At 44.2% G+C, this 19,799-nt stretch overlaps 1 protein-coding gene across 5 annotated transcripts in view; it reads left to right on the top strand.

The window, feature by feature from the left end:
• Positions 1-19,799, top strand: part of MRTFB (myocardin related transcription factor B) — a 453,672-nt gene that overhangs the window by 51,598 nt on the left and 382,275 nt on the right. For 4 of the 5 annotated variants that reach the window (XM_040356879.1, XM_040356881.1, XM_040356884.1 and 1 more), the window contains exon 2: positions 11,643-11,771. The exons of the other annotated variant lie outside the window; for it this stretch is intronic. The gene's annotated coding sequence lies outside the window, so the exon portion shown is untranslated. The remainder of the gene's footprint in view (positions 1-11,642; positions 11,772-19,799) is intronic. 5 annotated transcript variants of the gene reach the window in all.

Genomic DNA, 19,799 nt, shown 5'->3' with positions numbered 1-19,799 from the left:
AAACAGGGAGACTATTCCATAGGGCCGTTGCTCTCACAGAAAAGCGTCTACCCCCGAAGGTAAGCAGGCGAGCAGATGGACAAGTGACGAGACCAGCTGTAAGTGATCTAAGTCCTCGTGCAGGGGTGTATCGCGTTATCAAGGAATTCAGGTATTGTGGGCCCGTCCCATGATAAGCGCGATAGGCGAGATAAAGAGCCTTAAACTCAATGTGATCTACCACAGTGAGCCAGTGCAGTGATCGCAGGGTAGGGGTAATATGCTCCCGCCTATTAAAGGTGGAGATTAGTCTAGCGGCCTGGCTCTGGACAAGCTGGATTTTCCTCAGCCACTTTAGAGGCATACTCAAATACACAATATTGTTGAAGTCAATCCTGGAGTTGACGAGAGATTGAACCAAGACTTTCCGGTGGTACTGAGAAAACAAATTTTTGACCTTTCTCAAACACCTGATGTAATACAGTGCATTGCGGATACATTGATTGACTTGGGGTATCCAATTCAGATTACAGTCAAAAATTGTCCCCAGGACGCGGACTTGATTCACTGGAACCGGACACGGCCCAAGGCTCGTGGGCCATTTTCCCAAAAAGACAGCTGGATCAATACGTCCAGAGATGAGAATTTCTGTCTTTTTAGCATTTAGACTAAGGGAATTGCGATCCATCCATTGTTTGATGTCTAATAGACAGGAAGCAAGCTGCAGGCCAGGAGCAGGGTTGGATAGGCTGTCAACGACCAACTGTACATCGTCTGCGTTCAACCGATTAAACACTGCATGGGTGTCCAGCAGACTCGCAAGCGGCCGAAGATACACATTAAACAGCCATGGTGACAGGGCAGAGCCCTGAGGCACCCCACAACTCAGGGTGCTGATGGCAGATAGGAAAGGACTGGTTTTAACCTGAAAGGTCCTGTGGGTGAGAAAGTCTGAAAGCCAATGTGAAGCGGAGCCGGTAATGTGAAACTGGTCCCGAAGCCTGGCAATCAACATAGCGTGGTCCACGGTGTCAAAGGCCGCGGAGAGGTCAAGGAGCACCAAGGCAGCCACTCCCCCCGCGTCCCTGACTCCGAGCAGCTTCTCTCTGGTGGAAAGAATCGTGAGCTCAATCCCACGGCCCGGGCGGAAACCGCACTGCGAGTCGTGGAACAGACCTGTTGTCTCCGAGTACGATTGAAGTTGGAGAAAAATTTCGTATTCCACCAGTTTAGCCAGGAAACCTATAGCAGAAATGGGTCTGTAATTAGAAAGACAGCCAGGGTCCAAGTTGTTTTTTTTTTAAATTGGTGTGATAATGGCATGTTTCCAGCGAGCCGGAAACACGCCATGGGTTAGAGAAAGATTGACAAGTATCAGGAGGTCGTTCACAACCAGCTCTGCATTCTTCTTCAAGAGCCAGGCTGGACAAATGTCACCATAGAAGTAGGAGGCCTTAATTTTTGCCATAGATTTTAGAAGATGTTCCCGGCTGACCTTACTAAAGGACGACAGGGAATTATGCACTGAGGAATTTGGTTTGGGGGGGCAAGTGATTGGTTTCTGTGAGTCAGTCCCTAAGAGTGACAGGGGGTCGGATGACTGAATCGCCCACAGAAAAAAAAATTATACTGGGTTATAGCAGCTAGCTGCTGCCATAACCTCAGTAATAACCATCAAAGTAATGATGTATATGTACTGTGTGTCTGCAAATGGATAAGAAACAGAAAAAAATATTTAAAGCCAGAGGACCATCACTTAGCCATAGTAGTTCTATTGAGACATGTACTGTATATACTGTATAGATATAATGTTACATAAGAAAAAATGCTTTTCTTTTTGCGTTTTTCTGTGAAGCAGAGACTATGGCAAGACCATGAAAGGTGTCATCATTCAGCTGCTGGTTGTAAACACTCCTAATTAATATAATTATCTCCTCATCTATTACTGCCTACTTTTCATTTACTTTATAAACAAGGCTTGCATACACTATATTACCAAAAGTATTGGGACACCTACCTTTACACACACATGAACTTTAATGGAATCCCAGTCTTATATCCGTAGGGTTCAATATTGAGTTAGCCCACACTGTGCGGCTATAACAGCTTCAACTCTTCAGCTGTACAAAAAAAGTTAATTCCACTTTAAGGCTGTCAACAGATCGGCCTCTACAAACACGGCATTGCCTAAAAATGGAGCAACTGAGCATGTGCAGAGCAGGGTGAGATGGTGTATTACTTGATTTCAAACCGTATAGGCACTTACTTTTACTGTTTTACATAGCTATACCTGCAGAAGGGGCCAGCCTGAAGTGATCTAGCAGGATAATTTTATAACTAAAGTTACACTTCTTTTTTTATTGATGTCTGCACTCTTGGAATGCATATTTAATGCAGCAATAAGGGTAAGTAGGTGTTTTTTATTTTCTAAATAGGTTTCTTTAAGCTAGTGCATTGTTGGTTCACTAACCTTTTTCTTTCGATTTCCCTTCTAAATGTTTTTCTTCTTTGTTTTCTTTGTCTGAATTTCTCACTTCCTGTTCCTTCTCGGTAAGCTGTTCTGGCTGACTAATCCCCAGCCAGAATGGCTCGGATGATGGGGGCAAGCTTTTCTGAGGAGAAACAGGAAGTGAGAAATTCAGACAAAGAAAACATTTAGGGCTCTTTCACATGGTCTGTGTCCGCGTCCGGGCTCAGCTTTGCTCAGCGGGCAGATGACAGGCCGACCTGTCAGAGCACTCCTCTCCCCTATGGGGGATTGGATGACGATGGATTGTAGAGTCTGTTGTCATCCGATCCGCAGACGGATGGAAAAATAGTGTTTTACTCTGTCACACTTTGGCGGGTTGGATGTCAGCAGGCATGTCACCACTGACATCCGTGGCTCCATAGACCTCTATGGAGCGCCCATTCAGGTTTGCCTAAAAATCTGACAGGCGGACCTGAATGGGAAATCGAAGGAAAAGGTAAGTGAACCAACAATGCACTAACTTAAAGGAACCTATTTAGAAAATAAAAAACAAACCTTTACAATCCCTTTAAGTAGCAGAAATATATTTTCTCAGGAACCATCACTGTATTGTAATGTTGCATCCCTGTAAATGTTTTCTTTTGTGGCACAATGCATTCTGATTTCTTTCTGGTTTATGCATACAGTTCCGTAGTGCAAATTTTTGCCTGTAAGCTGAAAAGGAAGGCTGGTTAAAGCCGCATCCACATGGGCGAACTTTTTATTTGTATTTGAAGTTACTAGGGCCAGGCATACCACCAGTTCATGCCCATATACATATAGCCTAAAGAATGTACATCTTTTTATATTATGAGTATTATTTAGGTACTTGTATAGCACCATCAATTTACGCAGCGCTTTACATATACAATGTACATTCACATCAGTCCCTACCCTCAAGGAGCTTACAATCTAAGGTCCCTAACTCACATTCATATACTAGGGCCAATTTAGGCAGAAGCCAATTAACCTACCAGCATGTCTTTGGAGTGTGGGAGGAAACCCACGCAGGCACAGGGAGAACATGCAAACTCCAGGCAGGTAGTGTCGTGGTATTTCAATGAAATGCAATACATCTGTTGTGGCCATATTTTGATCTTGATGAATCTAGCCTATACAAAGTGAAGAAGATGAATTATCTCTTATAACATACACAGACATATCTTTCAAGCAATAGCTGTAGCTGTCCAACTTTCCAGCAATCTATAAATCAAAGTGTGTCCTCCTAATTGCTGTTACCTGTAGTTGTTCTTCTGTTGCTTGCAACTGTATATGCTGCTCACTTCAGGTCAGGATTTCCTGTGATGTGATAAGTAGGCACTGGCAGCGTATCAATCGTGGCTCGGCCATAACTACACGACGCATACACAGGCAGGCAGCCAATCACTGAAAAAAAGAGGCATAATGGCCGAGCTGCCGAGCGGAGGCCCAAGCAGCCAAGCTATCTCATCCGATGATCGGGCCGGGGGTGAGGGAGGGACATCAGATGTGTCAGGGCAGAGAGCAGCCGGAAGACTCAGAAAAAAGTCCACAGCGGACACTGCAGCGGCAAACTGCAACAGCTTCTTAATGACTCCGGGGGGCGGGGCGCAATTGCTCCCCCCCCGAATACAATTTCTCCCCCATCCACATTAACCCGCTGGTTTAAAAAAAAATCATTGAATGGCCTGCCTTACTCATTTAGTTGTTGAGCATGGGCAGTTAAGCTCTGTATGAAAAAGAGACTGCGCTAAGAAATGTAGCAAACTTATGAGGCCATAAGTGCCCATTCACACCTGAGCGTTTTGTCGCCTGAAGCGCGACGCTCCAAAACGCTAGAGGGGAAAAAATACCTTGTTCTCTATGGAGATGGTTCACATCTCCACTACAAAACGGCTGACGCCTGAAGCCCAAACAAGTTCTGGACCCTTTTTTGTCGCTCGAATTGAGCGTATTTGGGCGTTTTACATTGGTGACCCTAGACCTGTACAAAATCGTGGTAAAAAACGCAGTGTTTTATCGCGGTAAAAAAAAAAGCGTTTTGTCGCGGTAAAGAACACGCTGCAAAACGCTACGCTCAGGTGTGAATGCAGCCTTAGTGTTGCTCTAAAATTATATGTTGGAAGCAGCGATCCTTCTGTAAAACACCAGTACAGTGAACAAAATATAAAAATAAAATAGGGTCGCGCTAAACCTGTGAATATTGCAAATATGAATATAAACACTCAAGAAATACAAAACACTAAAAAGTGAACAAAACACAAGTGAATGATTGCTAAGAAATTGTGTAACAACTGCAAAAAATATTAGTAATAAATGGATGAGTTCATGCAGTGTTCAAACAAACCAAAAGTTCATAGAAGTTGAATAAATGATAACTGTCCACCCGTGCAAAACCTAATAAAGTCCATCCATGAATAGGGACTCTATGTTAATATACAAAGCCAGTGTGAAATCCACCACCGTTATGGAAAGAATTCCTGCTTACCGGAGCTCTGTGATCCCCTGTGACAGAGGATCCGGAGAAGCATGTAATGTAACAGCCTGTTTCCAAAAGCACCTGAAAAAAGAAAATTTTACGTGCTGGAGACGTAATGTGACACGTGCTGGAGAAGCATGTAATGTGACACAGCCTGTTTCCAAAAGCACCCGAGGCTTGCTGCACCACTAATCACCACACTTCGTAGATGGTCAGACCCGTGAGTCTGGACGACGTAACTCTTTTACGAAATGCGTAGGGCGGAGCGTTGACGTCATCACCTGTTACTGCTCGTACATACAGACGGACGGGTCTGTCTGATTGTGTCCGGCCGGCACATCAGACTTGAGGCTTCTTCTATCAATGCAAGTTTGTAAGTGTGATACTGTGCTTTTTACTTTTTTAAATAAATCGTAAGGTTTTACACTATTGGAGCATTATGTCTTTTACATGCCATGCCATTTACTAACGGGTCTGACCATCTACGAAGTGTGGTGATTAGTGGTGCAGCAAGCCTCGGGTGCTTTTGGAAACAGGCTGTGTCACATTACGTGCTTCTCCAGATCCTCTGTCACAGGGGATCATGGAGCTCTGGTAAGCTGGAATTCTTTCCATAATGGTGGTGGATTTCACACTGGCTTTGTGTATTAACATCTGAAGAGTCCCTATTCATGGATGGACTTTATTAGGTTTTGCACGGGTGGACAGTTATCATTTATTCAACGTCTATGAACTTTTGGTTTGTTTTGGACACTGCATGAACTCATCCATTTATTACTAATATTTTTTGCAGTCGTTACACAATTTCTTAGCAATCATTCACTTGTTTTTTTGTTCACTTTTTAGTGTTTTGTATTTCTTGAGTGTTTATATTCATATTTGCAATATTCATAGGTTTAGTGCGACCCTATTTTCTTTTTTTAGGTAAAGCAGTAAAGGGGAACTCACAGGATAGTAATATGGCATCTGAATTTGTTGTTTTCTTGATCACGTTTTCATTAAATAGTTAGCCACTGATGATGGGTTAAATATTTACATCGGGCATCCTGATACCTTTTGTATGCCAAAACTTGGGTCAATGAAGCAAGATGGTAAACTGGTAGTTGGGATAGAATATTCAAATAAACTCCAAGAGACTCCAGAGTGCCTGTCAGGAGTGTGATTAGGTTGGAATACCACATCTGTCTTGGCCATTACAGTGCTATCAGGTTTACTGGAATGCCTTCCCTCTTGGTTCTGCTGAGCAGATAAAAAAATACCCCTGGAAGAAGTCATTGGACGAAACGGCGTTGGGAGGAGCGGCGTGCTGACGTCACCACGATTTGCGCTGTCTATCCGGAAGGACGAGCGGACAGTACAGCCGGCCGGCTAAACATATTACACGCACGATTTTAACTGCATAATTGTAAGTGCAACACTTTTTACTATTAAAAACCCTTTTTACGGTAATACACTATGTCAGCCTTCTCTCTTTTGGGTTATGCTATGGAGATTGAGTGGTCTGATTTGTGAAATTGAAAAACTTACCCTGGAGATCCTGGAAACTGTCTTGGTGGTTTTACTTGGCTACATGCTTGATTATTTCGTTTATCTGGTAAGCAGTAAGGATATACTGGTGGAGGACACTTTCATCTGTCTTACAGATTCACGGGATACTGCCAGGATACTTTTCACCCATTTGGAGAATTTTCTGCCTTCTTTTGATTTTCTCTACGATTCATCCATTCATATGGACTTTGCACTATTCATTGGTTTATTTCAGATTACACTAGTGGTTTGTGCATGCAGCACCCATTTATATTTGACTGTCACGTTGATATTTTCTCACATTTGCAGCGCAGCTTTTTTTCCAAACCATTTGTATTTATGTCCATCTAACATATGAGTTGCAGCAGCTTGTTTTTTGTTTTTCAGTTATTTTAATTTTATTATCTTTATGTTTTTCACTCATTCGTGGATGGTCTCATACCATTTATGTTTGAATTGACCAGCGCAATATTTATTCCTATATAGATAAACGTATTTTTTTATGTGAGAAAAGGCAAAGATCCACTGCTTTCGCCAAATGTTCTCTGCATCTAAAGACAAATCTGTCTACATCCGCGTCCACTACCTGTGACATTCTGTTCTGTAACAACACCCCTGAAGAAATCACTCCCCCCAAGTCCAGGAGATGCTCAGTGAGGAAGTCTGCCTGACAAGTGTCCACCCCTGGAATGTAAATGGAAGACAAAACTGTAACATGAAGTTCTTCAGAATTCTTTATACCCCCCTTGTCATGGTAATCAATGTATGTCACTGCTGAATTTGACTGAATCTGGATCATATGACTCCCCAGTTGGGGACAGCCAAATTACCCAAAGTTCCAAAATAATTATTGGGAGAGAATTCAAACCCAGTATATACAGGTGAAACGCGAAAAATTTGAATATTGTGCAAAAGTTCATTTTTTTCACTAATGCAACTTCAAAGGTAAAACTAATATATAAGATAGACTCATTACATGCAAAGCAAGATAGTTCAAGCCGTGATTTGTCGTAATTGTGATGATTATGGCTTAGAGCTCATGAAAACCACAAATCCACAATCTTAGAAAATTTGAATATTGTGAAAAGGTACAATATTCTAGGCTCAAAGTGTCCTACTATAATCCGCTAATTAAGCCATAACACCTGCAAAGGGTTCCTGAGCCTTTAAATGGTCTATCAGTCTGGTTCAGTAGGAATCACAATCATGGGAAAGACTATTGACCTGATAGTTGCACAGAAAACAATCATTGACACCCTCCATGAGGAGGGAAAGCCTCAAAAGAAAATTGCAAAATAAGTTGGATGTTCCCAAAGAGCTGTATCAAAGCACATTAATAGAAAGTTATGTGGAAGGGAAAAGTGTGGTCCTGGGCGAGAGTCCGTACATTAACGTCCGCTCTCTTAGCGGCCACTAGGGGCGCGTGCGCACCGCCGCTCGTCCGTGACTCCTGTGCGGGTGCCCGGCGAGAGCGATCGCCGGCAGGCACCCGCGATTGCTCGTTACAGAGCGGGGGGGGGAAATGCTGATCCTCTGTTCATACAACGTATGAACAGAAGATCAGTGATTTTCCCTAGTGAGGCCACCCCCTCCACAGTTAGAACACACCCAGGGAACATACTTAACCCCTTCCCCGCCCCTAGTGTTAACCCCTTCCCTGCCAGTGGCATTTTTATAGTAATCCAATGCATTTTTATAGCACTGATCGCTATAAAAATGCCAATGGTCCCAAAAATGTGTCAAAAGTGTCCGCCATAACGCAGTACCGAAAAAAAATCACTGATCACCACCATTACTAGTAAAAAAAAAATATTAATAAAAATACCCCCTATTTTGTAAACGCTATAATTTTTGCGCAAACCAATCAATAAACGCTTATTGCGATTTTTTTTTTTTTACAAAAATATGTAGAAGAATACCTATCGGCCTAAACTGAGGAAAAACAATGTTTTTTTATATATTTTTGGGGGATATTTATTACAGCAAAAAGTAAAAAATATTCATTTTTTTCAAAATTGTCGCTCTATTTTTGTTTATAGCGCAAAAAATAAAAACCGCAGAGGTGATCAAATACCACCAAAAGAAAGCTATATTTGTGGGAAAAAAAGGACGCCAATTTTGTTTGGGAGCCACGTCACACGACAGCGCAATTGTTAAAGCGACGCAGTCCCGAATCGCAAACAGTTCTCTGGTCTTTGGGCAGCAATATGGTCCGGGGGTTAAGTGGTTAAACGTGTTGGGGACTTTCACAAAGAGTGGACTGAGGCTGGAGTGCATCAAGAGCCATTACACACAGACGGATCCTGGACATGGGCTTCAAATGTCGTATTCCTCTTGTCAAGTCACTCCTGAACAACAATGTCAGAACTGTCTTAATTGGGGCTAAAGAAAAACACACCTGGTCTGTTGCTCAGTGGTCCAAAGTCCTCTTTTCTGATGAGAGCAAATTTTGCATCTCATTTGGAAACCAAGGAGCCAGAGTATGGAGGAAGAATGGCGTGGCACACACTGCAAGATGCTTGAAGTCCAGTGTGAAGTTTCCACAGTCTGTGTTGATTTGGGGAGCCATGTCATCTGCTGGTGTTGGTCCACTGTCCTTCATTAAGTCCCGCGGCAACGCAGTTGTCTACCAGGAGATTTTGGAGCACTTCATGCTTCCTTTCACAGACAAGCTCTATGGGAATGCTGACTTAATTTTCCAGCAGGACTTGGCACCTGCCCCCACTACCAAATGCACCAAAACCTGGTTCAATGACCATGGGATTACTGTGCTTGATTGGCCAGAAAACTCGTCTGACCTGAACCCCATAAAGAATCTATGGGGCATTGCCAAGAGAAAGATGAGAGACATGAGACATCCTGGTCTTCCATAACACCTCAGCAGTACCACAGGCTAATGGCTTCCATGCCGCGCTGCATTGAGGCAGTAATTGCTGCAAAAGGAGCCCAAACCAAGTGCTGAGTACATATGCATGCTTATACTTTTCAGAGGTCCAATATTGTGTATTATGTACAATACTTGTTTTATTGATTGCATGCAATATTCAAATTTTCTGAGATTGTGGATTTGGGGTTTTCATGAGCTGTAAGCCATAATCATCACCATTATGACAAATCACAGTTTGAACTATCTTGCTTTGCATGTAATGAGTCAATCTCATATAATTTCACATTTTAAATTGCATTTGTGAAATAAATGAACTTTTTCACGATATTCCAATTTTTCGAGCGTCACCTGTATTTATAGGTATGGTTGGGAGAGTGGTAGGGAAGCAGAAAATGTGTTGGGGCAACAGAGTACAGAGAGGGTAAATCTAAAGATCCGCAGTTCTGCAGCACCACCAACATGGTCAGTTTTCTATATGTAATGCCTTGTTGAGTGGATGTAGAGCTTAAGTCAACTGAAATTTTATAAATGTAGGTGCTTTCTGCAGGGTCAAGCCCAGTAGTTGTTGTTTTTTTTTTTTTTTTTTTTTTACGGCTTTATAGGAAATACACAGTCCCTAAAGGAGAAGTATGGCTTTTTTGGCCATACTTCTCCTATGGATCACAGGAGTGCAATTTATTCTGCACTCCCGTGACCTGTTTTCACCCAACAGCTGGGTTGGCTGACATTACTTGGCCGGTCCAGGCTCAGGAAAGATCCCGACCATATTGAGTTCTTGTAAGTAGTTGGCTGGTTGTTGGGCTCACCTACTGGCTTTGTTCATGATCTGGAACAAGTATGCAGTTAAGGATCATTGTGTTAGTCCTAAGTGCTTTTCCGAAACCTTATTCCAGGCCAGTGATTCAAAGTATTGAATCAAGAGGGTCAATATGGCAACTAAGTAACTCGCACATATATAAGATGATAACGTCAATGGCATCCTTCGTGTTTTCATATGAAGACGTTTTCTTCAAAATGTATCTCCAGTTTTGAGAATTTAAATAAAATATTTTTCTGGTCAATTTACATAGATTAGAATGATTTTATAAAACTTCATTACAAAGTCATATCTGCTGGCATTTGTTAGATTTCACTTGCTTCCTGCTTTCTGAATGCTGAGTGGGAAGACCTATATTCACATCAGTCCCAGTGTTACAGTAACAGTAATCGTCGGGGAACAGTAAGGGTCAATCCTACAACCAGGAAATTGCATTTCTGCCAGAGTAATTTAATTACACAGATCATTTATAACAGGGGTGTCCAAACTTTTTTCAAAGAGGGCCAGATTTGATGAAGTGCGTGAGGGCCGACCATTTTGCCTGACATTCTTTGAACCATTAAAATGAAATGCAAATTAACAAATACACTGCCCAACAAGAATTCTCTTGCCTCTGTGTGGTGAAAAGTCTAAGGATGAGATCGGGCATGTTATTTGGATATACCATATATATCGGCGTATAACACACACCTTCACTTTAAGAGAGATTTATTTATTTATTTTTTAAATAAAGAACTGTGAAGCAAAATAAGGTTCACTGCCCATCAATGCAGCCTCACCATTTCCATGAATGCAGCCTCACCATTGCCATCAGTGCAGCCTGATCCATGGCCATCTGTAGCCTCTGAGGGGGCAGGGAGGGGGCGGACGAGCGCAAACAGATTACATACAGGAGAATCTCATATTTGCTCAGCGGCCTTTTTAATACAAAGTCACGCCTCCTATGATAGACAGAACAGTCATCTAATGGCAGCCCAGGAGACGGGACTTCCTATTACCGACGCCGCTAAGTAAACAGGAGATTCTCAGATTACATAACAGACAGGACTCGTCCAGCCCCCTCCCTGTCCCCTCCAAGGCTGCCAGAACAATAAATACGGTATATAGCTTGTGTGGCCCCCCAACAAATCCCAGTGGCGCTCAGGGATTCATTGGGAGCCACAAAAGATATATGTATCCAAATTACCAGTGGGGCCGCATTAAACTGGAACGAGGGCCGCAATTGGCCCGCGGGCCGGACTTTGGACATGCCTGCACTAGCCGATTTAGAACGAATTGACTTACAAATTGAAGCTCAACTACTGGTTAAACATTTCAGCAAAAACAGCAAGGTTTTTTTTTTCCCCTTTGGGGAGAAAAATAAATAAAAGCACCATGGTTTGTCACAACCCTCTAAATGACACTTTTGTTGTACAGGTTGATCTGTTAATGGAATTTGAAAGATAACAATCTTACTGATCAACAGGTGTAAAAAAAGGGGTGAAGTGGTTTTGGAAGTAGAGAAGGATTAGAAATCCAATATTTTGAATCTCTGAATATCGATCGTCAATATAAGCATGGAATTCCAAATGAACATCTCAAGCAGCCAAGGAAGGTAAAAAAAAAAATCATATTTTCCTTTACTTAAATGTCCAGTGTAGTTTTGCTTAGTTGAGTAATTGTAAATATCAATGCATGATAGGAGCAATGTGGACCCGGCAAACATCTAAATACCTATATGTGTACTAATGCATGATTGTATCATTGGGTGTGAAAAGTATCTTTTTCACGAGTATATAAAGTAACTAGAAGTGAACATATCTATCATATATTTAGGTAGTAAAGAGTTTACTGTAATTCAGCCACAAGCAATAAAGTGACCATGGCCTCGTTGAAAGATATTGAGCAATACAAAAATCTTTTCAGCTGCTGGCAATGTGTTTCTAGTTTTAGCAATGCAATGAAATAGGCTGAATGGCATCCAAGACATCCCCCAATACTTTATTAGCTCTAAGTTTATTGCTGTACTTAGAAAGCATTATCCTTATTCCACCCTGCATGTTCATTGGTAGGGCATGGCTCCCTTTATTAAGCAATTCTTGAAGCTAAAAGTCACATTACATCTGCTAATTACTTTAATAGCCTGTTCTGTTTTTAGTTTGTATACATATGATCTGGATACAGGACAGCATTTAGTGCCCCTGTGAAAAGGTGTTGCATTCAGAACTCTTCCTGACATGAAGAGCAGTACTCCTGAACAGAGTCTGCAATACTTACTCCCACAGATTTAATAAGGCTCCTTTCCAATCTTGGGGTTCCCAATCACGGGCGGAATCGCCACGAATCTGCCTGTGATTCGAAATGGCGTCAAATCGCGTAACGCCCGTGCGATCCCCGTCACTTCCAATGGCCCCCCAATCACGATACAAGAGCTTCTTTTGGGTGATGGGCGTCCCGCGATTCTGTTTGCGTTATTTTACCGTGATTTTCGCCAGACAAATTATGCCAAAATCGCACCACGATCGGGTGCCATTGGAAGTAACGGGGATCGCACGGGCTTCCTGTGATTTGTTGCTATTTTGAATCACAGGCAGAGTTGGAACGCCAAGATGTGAACGGAGCCTAAGGCCCCATACACACGATAGGATTTATCCGCAGATACGGTTCAGCGGACCGTATCCGCGGATAAATCCTCTCTAAGATTTCAGAGGATTTCAATGCGATGGCGTGTACACACCATCGCATTGAAATCCGCGCTGAAATCCTCTGCCGATGACGTGTCGCGCCGTCGCCGCTATTATGACGCGGCGACGGGCGCGACACTGTCATATAAGGAATTCCACGCATGCGTCTATTCATTACGGCGCGTGCGGGGAATCCCTTTGGACGGATGGATCCGGTAAGTCTGTACAGACGAGCGGATCCATCCGTTGGAATGGATTCCAGCAGATAGATATTCTGTGCATGTCGACAAATATTTATCTGCTGGAAATCCATTCCAGGGGAGATTTATCTGCGGATAGATATCCGACGGAGTGTACACACCATAGGATCTATCCGCAGAAACCCATTTGATGGGATTTATCTGCGGATAGATTCTATGGTGTGTATGGGGCCTAAGACTAAATGATGATCACTGTATCATTAGCTACCACATTCTTCAGCAAACACTTTAAGAGAAATGTCTAGGTCAAGTTGTTTGTATTAGCTTGAAAGCTTAGTGTCATCATGGGATAAGAGTAGAGTCGGGTTTGCCTACGGTGTGATGTGCAAACTACATGTGCATCGTACATGTATGATCCAACTTCTCAAGGGGAACACCAATGCCCAACAGGTGCCGATAAATAATAGTTCGGCCCACATTATATTTTATCTTTTACTTTATTTAGAAAACCTTCACTGGACCCTATCTGCCTAAACAACCAAGACCCACCTCTCTGCTCCTATTTGTTTCCAAGCTTCTTGAATGCTTTGTCCACAACCGTATGAGTTGCTGCCTAACAGATAACAGCCTTCTTGACCCCCTAAAGTCTGTCTTCCACCTGCAATATTCCACTGAAACTGCCCTACGAAAACTTACTATTGTATTTTTCGCTCCATAAGACGTACCTGACCATAAGACGCACCTAGGTTTTAGAGGAGGAAAACAAGAAAAAAATATATTCTGAATCAAATGGTGTACTAAAATATTGTATATTATACTACTACTATAGGTGGATAGGGACACACAGCAATACCACCCCACCTATGAAATCGGCTCAGCTACACTATATCTGGTGGTGGACACGGCAACCTCCCCCCCCTTCCCAGATCAGCTCAGGGTGGCAGGGAAGACACAAACACCCCTTAAGCCTCTTCTATCACATTAGCTCAGGTGATGAGCAATGGATACCATGCCAGCTCACACCTCCCACCCCCTTATCAACAGCTCACCTCAGGCAGTGGAGGACACTGCCATTATAATCCCCTCTGGCTGTCTCTCAGCCTCAGATGTACCCAGGAAGCAGCTAGAAATGAGAACTGGGGACATAGTTTACAGCAGCAGCTGCGGGGGAAGGAGCAGGAAGTCAGACAGGACTAGACCACGGCGCCAAAAAGGGGGGGGTTTGGCTGAAAAATAAAACCAGCAAAGGCTCTCACTGCCTTCGGGATGGTGTCACCTCTGGCGGGCGACACCCGACCTGGGTGCGGAGCACAACCCCATAGCACTGCTACTGACACCCTCCATGTTTTGACACCCGGGGCAAAATGTCTCCCCCTGCTCCCTCTTGGTATGCCCCTGCTAGGATGCGCCTCACATCCTGTCCTCTCTCCTTCACAGAGATGGAGAGAGGGATTCTGACACGGCGGGGGGGGGGGGGGGGGTTTCAGTGCCTGGTCAGTATTCACATTATAAGACGCAGGGCCATTTTTCCCCATTTTTTTGGGTGGGGGTGGAGTGCGTCTTATGGTGTGAAAAATACGGTAATCGCCTACTAGCGGCTAAAACCAACAACCATTATTTCATACTCTTAGACCTTTTTTTTTTTTTTTGCTCTCAACCACCCACTCCTCCTCAATACACTCCACTCCCTTGGCCTCCATGACTTTGCTCTTACTTGGTCGCAGAGGCGTGCTCGCCCCCTGGCGCCGACACGCGTGCCTGGCAGGCGCGATTGCCACCGGGGACCCGCGATCGCTCGTTACAGAGCGAGAACCCAGCTCCCGGTCTTGTCAGGGGGAGAAATGACGGATCGTCTGTTTATACAATGTATGAACAGCGATCTGTCATTTCTCCATGTAAGTCCCACACCCCCTTGTGGGGAACATAATTAACCCTTTCCTCACCCCCTAGTGTTAACCCCTTCCCTGCCAGTGGCATTTTTACAGTAATCAATGCATTTTTATTGCACTGATCGCTATATAAATGCCAATGGTCCCAGAAATGTGTCAAAAGTGTCCGAAGTGTCCGTCATAAGGTCGCAGTACCGATAAAAATCGATAATCGCAGCCATTGCTAGTAAAAAAAAATATATATTAATAAAAATGCCATAAAACTATCCCCTATTTTGTAGACGCTATAATTTTTGCGCAAGCCAATCAATATACGCTTATTGCAATTTTTTTTACATAAAATATGTAAAAGAATACAAATCGGCCTAAACTGAGGAAAAAAATTGTATTTTTATATATTTTTTGGGGATATTTTTTAGAGCAAAAAGTAAAAAATAATTTTTTTTTTCAAAATTGTCGCTCTATTTTTGTTTATAGCGCAAAAAATAAAAACTGTAGAGGTGATCAAATACCACCAAAAGAAAGCTCTATTTGTGCAATAAAAAGGACGCCAAATTTGTTTGGGAGCCACGTCGCACGACCGCGCAATTGTCAGTTAAAGCGAAGCAGTGCCGAATCACAAAAAGTGGCCTGGTCATTGACCAGCAAAATGGTCCGGGGCTGAAGTGGTTAAACGTTGCCTATGGAGATTTTAAAGGGTAGAAGTTTGTCGCCATTCCACGAGCGGACGCAATTTTGAAGAGTGACATGTTGGGTATCAATTTTTTTTTTTTATTTATATAACAGGGAGACGGGTCCACACGAACCACCATGACAGTACAGTGAAATACAGCAATACAGTTCTCAACCTGGGGGTCAAATGAGGATTTGCCAGGGATCCCCAAAACCTGCGGCCGCCCACTCAGCCTCTTCACAGCAGCCCATTAACGGCATAGCTGGGAGGCAGAGACTAGAGGTCAGCTGACAGCTGACTGGTGAGGAATGTGAAGTGGGAGGGGCTGGAGGAGACCCTATCTGCTGATTTCAGCATAGGTGTCACTGCTACGAGAAACCACAAACTCGGAGAAACGGTGAGTAACCCTACCTGTGATTAGAGTTGCCTTTAAAAGTCCCCACTACAGTTCTCAGATCAGCAGATGACCTTGATCAAGAGCACCTAAGTTGGCTGATCCTAACTCCCCACTAGCACTGCCACTGATCCCAACTCCCCACTAGCACTGCCACTGATCCCAACTCCCCGCCAGCATTGCCACTGATCCCATACTCCCCACCAGGGAGTAAGAGAAGGAATAAAAATAGAGAATACATGGAAGGGAGAGGAAAAGAGGGGGAGAAACAAAGAAAAAGGGAGAGAAAGAACACGAAAGACGTCTAGAGAGGGATGGGGATAACAAACAATAAATTAGGATGGAGAGAGATAAAGGTGAAAGAAATGAGAACAAAGAGAAAGAGTGGTACATCCTAAAATGTACTATAAGGGGTTTTAATATTGTACGAGTAGAAGGGACTCAGGGAGTGCTAAATGTCCGTGGGTTACTTAATTACTTGTCTTGCCTTGGGTGCCAAAAACCCACGATAGGAAAATAATTTTACCGTTAGGGGTCCCCACAACTTGGGAAATTTTATCAAGGGGTCACGGCACTAGACAGGTTGAGAACCACTGCTCTAGGGTGTTAGAATAAAAAATATATATAATGTTTGAGGGTTCTAATTAGAGGGAAGGAGATGGCAGTAAAAAACACATTAGAACTGCTGTTTTATTTGTAATGCCAACGGCCACCACAAGATGGCATCAGATCACAGAAGGAAGCTTAGGCCTGCAGAAGGCCGCAAAGCCGTGGCCTCAATTACTGGCGGCGTGGGCCCGCCGTGGGAGGTGGGGGGCGCACGGAGACACCTCCATATCATTTCTCCATATATCACATCTCCATATATCATAACTCCATATTATATCTCCATATATCATATGTCCATATTTCTTTATCGTACATCACGGGACACAGAGCGGCATTCATTACTATATGGGTTATATGGAGTACCTTCAGGTGTAGACACTGGCAATCTCAAACAGGAAATGCCCCTCCCTATATAACCCCCTCCATAGGAGGAGTACCTCAGTTTTTACGCCAGTGTCTTAGGTGTTAGTCATGGTTTAGCTTGCCTCCGCATCCTTGGGATTAGGTGAGCTACCGGTTCTGTCCAAAAAAGCCTCAGCGCTAAAGTGGTCAGTAACCGGACCCCAAACCCTTGGGGTATAGCCCATAATGCTTTTCTTTTTAGAGAGCTGGACCCTGGGCCCAGAACTTAGAAACCTTTGGGTACCTAAAGTTTTCTGTTGCCAGGGTGCTATATGGGCCCAGGACAGTGGATCCTTCATAGGAACCCAGGGCCTGAAGGTCTAGACATCCCCACGGAGATGGGGGAAGATTGGGCCTCTTGCTTGGCAAAGTCCTGCGGCATGGAGCAGGTAAGTGAGGGGAAAACTTGCGGAACTTGGTTCTTAGCAGGTTTTTTTCTGGGGGGTCACAGGGGACATGCCTAAAGTTATGCACTGCATCTGGCAAACTAGTCACATATCATAAAGATAGGATGGCTCTCTATGTATTATTCCCCATAAGATGTGACCTCCCTTGTAGTGTTGGAAAAGCATTGAGTGGGGCCTGTGTTATATAAAAATATATGTGTGTGTCAGAGAGCTTTGCTTACCTGCAGGCCTCCAGGCGATGCTCCATTCAGTCTTCCTCCTCAGAGCCTGCAAGCAGGCAAAACGCTGACCTCCTCATGGTTCCAGGCTGCAGGCTGCAGTTTGCTGGAACAGAGAGGTCCCTTCCTCCCAAAATCCCCCCCCCTCCCCCTGTCGGGAGGGGCATTTCCTGTTTGAGGTTGCTGGGGGGGAAGGGCGGGTCAGTGGCTTAAAGGAAGGGGCGGCCCTTCCTTGTTTGTTCCATCAATACTTTGGAACTGAGGAGAAAGACCAGAGCGGCAGCACGGGGCGCCGAGGACACACAGTGGCCAGAAAGGATATTGCAGTCTTCAGAGGACTGTTTTGTCAAGCCTAGAAATAGGCTGTTTCTTTTCCATCTCATAGTTTTTCTTTGCAATACTACTCAGGGGGACAGAATGTTTTTTCTTTCCTGGATTTGAAACAAAAACGAAAAAAAAAAAAAAAAAAAGTCATCTAGGGGAGAGGAAGCATTTTTTTTATCCCCCAAACAGGTGTTTGGACAATTAACTTTTATAGTTCCAAATACCAATAGGTAGCAGGTGTACCTCGGTATTGTACCATGGTATGCCGCTGTTTTCCCTACAGGGAGCCTTGGGGCCATCGGGATCTGGGGCTGGAGCTGACGCGGGTCAGTCCAACCCTAAGATGGTCACGGAGGAGGTATTACTCACCTCTTTAAAAGAGATGAGAAAAGCATGGGAAAAATGATATCCGCAGCTATGCGGGGCAGTAAGCGGAATAGATCTCCGTCGCCCGAGCGCGGACCCTCAGAAGAGGAGGTCCTTTCCTCAGGGGAATTGGACGACCTCTTGGACACGGACCAAGTAGGTTCAGGGATCGAAGACCCTGATACAGAGGAGTCTGGGGCAGTCTCCCTGAGGGAGAGCTGGTGGATTCAAGGATTGTCGGACTTGGTCCATAGGACATTCAACTTGCCAGTACCAGATCTCCAGGTATCGACGGTTTCAGCTTTGGGCTCACTGAGGGCGCCTCAAAGCAATGCTGTGTTTCCGATCCATCCTCTATTAGAGGGAATTTTGTTCCAAGATTGGAACAAGCCAGAAAAGATCTTCTTACCACCTAAAAGGTTCTCTGTCCTATATCCTATGGAAGAAAAATTTTCCAAAAGATGGGCTACTCCTGCAGTGGACGCAGCCATCTCATGTGTTAACAGATCGTTAACATGCCCTGTAGAAAACATACAGGTGTTCAAGGATCCAGTTGATAAGCGCTTGGAAGCACTACTTAAGAACTCCTTCACTACTGCAGGGGCAGTAGTACAGCCAGCTGTGGCTGCGATTGGGGTCGCTCAAGCATTATCGGATCAATTTAAGCAGATGCTTAAACTTATTCCGGCCCAGCAGGCAGAAAAATTTTCGGATGTCCCTAAGGCCATATGTTTTACGGTAGACGCAATCAAGGATTCTATCCAGCAAGCGTCACGTTTATCGTTATCCCTTATCCATATGAGAAGACTCTTATGGTTAAAAAGCTGGGAGGCTGAGCCCCCATGCAAGAAGCTCCTGGTAGGGTTCCCCTTCCATGGAGGACGACTCTTCGGAGAAGACCTAGATAAATACATTCAGACCATTTCAAACGGCAAGAGTACTCTCTTGCCAACTAAGAAGAAGGTTCAGGGACCTGCGTTTAAACGACAGTATTCCCCTGGGCAGGGGCCCTCTAATGCCAAGCAGTATCGACGGCCTCCTGCAAAAGCAAACTTCGGCTTCAACAGCAGATCACAAGGACAGGCTGTTAGAGGCAAAAGGCAGTGGTTTCGCAAACCAGCAAAACCAGCCCCCAAGCCAACCTTATGAAGGGGCGCCCCCCACCCACGAAGGTGGGGGGAAGGCTGCGACTCTTTTCAGAGATTTGGGAAGCCAGCATTCCCGACGAGTGGGTACGGTCTTCCGTGGCCACAGGCTACAAATTAGATTTCCTAAGGTTTCCTCCTCCTCATTTCCAGAAGTCGAGGATTCCAAACGATCCGGAAAAGGGAGCCGCATTAAGATCGGCATTAGATCATCTACTTTCCCAGGAAGTAATAGTAGAGGTACCAGTCCTGGAACAGGGGCTGGGTTTCTACTCCAACCTATTCATCATCCCAAAATCCAATGGAGATGTCAGGCCAATTTTGGACCTAAA

The sequence above is a fragment of the Rana temporaria genome, chromosome 6 (genome assembly GCF_905171775.1).
Source record: "Rana temporaria chromosome 6, aRanTem1.1, whole genome shotgun sequence".
Lineage (NCBI taxonomy): Eukaryota > Metazoa > Chordata > Amphibia > Anura > Ranidae > Rana > Rana temporaria.
This window is presented reverse-complemented; position numbering and strand designations above follow the sequence as displayed.